The following is a 3,339-nucleotide window of genomic DNA, read 5'->3' on the forward strand; positions in this document are numbered from 1 at the left end:
CAACTGATATCCTGTCAGTAATGATGGGGCCTAATGTTGGGAGAAACAAAAGCAGAGGGAGCTGCAGGAAAAATAGCAAACCTGCTGAGAACTCCCTTATGTTTTTTCTCATCTGAGTGCCAAATTAGGACGAGGAGGGGGTGAGGTGAGTGAAAGAGAGAGTGCAGATGGACCACACTGGCTGACTGGTTGGACTAATGTGGACGTTTTCTCTCCAGGGTCAGATATTTACTCTTAATTAGCTGGAGGAATGCGATGCATGAGAGCGGAACAGATACGTTACCGTTTTGGCCGGAATTTCCTTCCCTTCCGTGGCATGTGCTCCTTTAACCTGATTAGGTATGGCACTTATCAGGGAAGATGAAAGCGCTCAGGAGATCGGCGATGCATTGCTGGACACCCCAACTCACTTCACCCCTCATTTCCAGCGCGGCCCTGCTGATGGCCATTACTGTGTGGTGATACAACCTGAAACAGTCAAACCGCCACTCTGACCTCAGTCTGGCACCTTTTTTGGAACCAGATCAAAAAAGAAGTTTGATGAAGCTATGACGCTAGACTGGAATATAAAGTTGGGTATCAGAGCAGGTTTTGTGGTCATGGTTGATTTTAGGCCAGTCCTCCTCCTAATGAAGGATCGTATGGATTTAATGGCAGATGAGGTGAGTTGATACTGCCAGTTTGGTGTGGTTCGGCTTTGATCGGACACATTTGTGAGTTTCCAAACAAAAAAAAAGCCATCTTGACTTTTACTGTGGGATATTTTTCCTTCATCCATCATGTGTAAGAAGATTTGGTTCCAGTTCACAAAGATATGTGTGTTGGCACAATAAAAAATTATTCAGTTTATGCATTGTTGTTATTTTTTCAGATTTCTCCCCTCTTAGTGATTTATTTAGTTTTACCTTGTCTGGTTAGCTTTTTCATGTTTGGTGACATCACCAAAGTGTTTTATTGGGATTTGTGTGATAGACTGACAGTCTGAGAGGAAAGATAAAGTTTACAGCAAATAACGCAAACTGGAGAGTAGTAGAAGAAAAAAGCAGCAGAATGAGGAAAAGTGGTCAGTTTGTCCTCCAGCAGCCTAAACCCAAAGCAGCATAACTACAAAGAAAGTTCAGATAATTTACTGAATTATTTAATTTACTGAATTTACTGAAGTCAACCCAGAACACTGACTTCAGTCATTCACAAATGATTTTCACAAATCATTTGTGAAAAACTTGAGCTCCTCTGCCTTCTCCCAGTGCCACTGTTGCTGAAATGCACCGCTCCCAACCAAAAACATCCAGTCAGAACCTGGAGGAGGGTCTTAGCGCAGCCAATCAATCTCGTGTGCGTGCTGCTCAGTGTGCTCATGGCAGAGAAACAACTTACTGTTACAGGAAAACTGATTATCGTCTGCTGAAAATTCATGGAAGAATTCGCAGCATAACAGATTGAGAGGGGACGAGCACCACATACACAAGTATGATTGACAGGACTAATTGGTAATTTAGTTTGTTGTTTCAAGTTAGCACTGGGAGAAGGCAGAGAAGCTCATCTTTTCGCAGATCATGTCTCATAAACTGTCACAACACTGTGACATTTTCAACAAACGTGAAAACAAATGAAAGTTTATATTAGTTCCATTCTGCAGCTTTAATTCCCCAACCAGGTGCTTGTTGCTGAGCTCCAGGTGTAGCTCCAGGAGACGGCCTCAGTCTCACTAGTCTGGACAAAGTTCTCCATCAATTATCTGCTTCTGCCCACCTTCCAAACACATGCATGCTGTTAGCTACCAAATCTAAACGCTCCTTCGGTGTTTCTGTGAGCATGAATGATTTGTTTCTGTGTGTTTCTGTCCATGATGCAGCAACAGCCCAGTGAGCGCCTTCTGCCTCTGCCCTAATAACTGGTGGAATCGACTTCTGCTTATTGAAGCATGAGTTATATTATGTGAATGTGAACTCCATTCAGCGCAACCACAATCAAACCTTAATGTGTGTAGGGAGAAAGAGCTAAGCTTCGTTTCATGGAAGGACATGGTGGTCTTCCTATTGTGGGTACCACATTCCGGCTAAACAGATATTATTAAGAAAACCTCAAGACAAACAGAATCAATCACCTGCTGTCACACAAACCACCACTGAGGTGGAACTGCGTAACCATCAATCTTATCAGGAATCATTTTTTCAAGAAGTAAAAGACGACTGTTCGATTTAAACGATTTAGTCTCTGTCTTTCCTCCATCTCTGATCGTCTGATCAAAGAACAGCAATGATGCAACATTCCCCGCTGCTGCCATATGGCATATGAGAGCTATCACTTCTGATTGCTAGACCCACTTCTGCTTGTGGCCAGGGGCACATCTGCGTACCGTCTGTGGTGGTCTCTGCCTCTGTCAGTGGGCTTCATTTGAGTGCATGTCTCTGCGCACGTGAAGCAGACAAATACGCTCACAGAGCACAAACATGCTCACCAACAGTCGCAGGTGGGCCGACTGTATGATAGAAACAACATCACTGTCGATGCTTAATGAGCGAACTCTGTCCAGCATGTATTCCCAGACATGGAACACACTTCCTGCGCCTAATGTTCAAGCAGGACATGGTGCCTCAAAGCTAATAGTTAATGTGTAATCCCGTTACGGTAAATGACAATGAGGTAATACCCCTAATTTTCATTTTATACCCCACACAGAGCATGTTCCTGCTTTTACTGCTGCTTTCCTTCCTAAATACACACACACAGGCTGATAGACTGTATTTGCTCAGGAGTTACTGGAAGAGGCCACAGTGAAGTCTGGAAACAGAAGGACATCCAGGCTCAGTGCCTCCAGGCCCAGTGGTTCCACTGATTTGACCTAAAAAGAACCAAAGAGTCCCTATCATCAAGTCAATGCGTCTGCGCGTGAGAGCAGCATGTGTGTGGGCATGGATGTGCGTGTGTGTGTGGACACCACCTGACCACACACACAGTTGCATAAAGCATTATCATTTGCACATTAAACTCCTGCTAAAACGCTCCAGAAAAAGTTAGAGCCAAAATCTGTTTTGAGTCTGTCTTCACCTTCTTTCTTTAATCCCACATTAGACGGCCAACATCAGCGGCCTGTCAGACCTGTGAGTGTGTGTGTGTGTGTGTGTATGTGTGTGTGTCTGTGTGTGGTTGTGTATGGAAAGATGAAAGTCAGTATGCATCTTGTGACAGACAGAGAGATTAACCTCAGTCCAAAGTCCATCAATCCTGCTCTACTGTCAGGCTATGACTTTCCGTTAGTTTGGCCATTGATTAATCCCTTGATGTTTTTAATTTAAATGGCATGTTTTAGACCGAAACAATGCAACATAATTGATG

Source organism: Poecilia mexicana, unplaced genomic scaffold (assembly GCF_051168715.1).
Source record: "Poecilia mexicana isolate PSO_F unplaced genomic scaffold, ASM5116871v1 scaffold_1, whole genome shotgun sequence".
Taxonomy (NCBI): domain Eukaryota; kingdom Metazoa; phylum Chordata; class Actinopteri; order Cyprinodontiformes; family Poeciliidae; genus Poecilia; species Poecilia mexicana.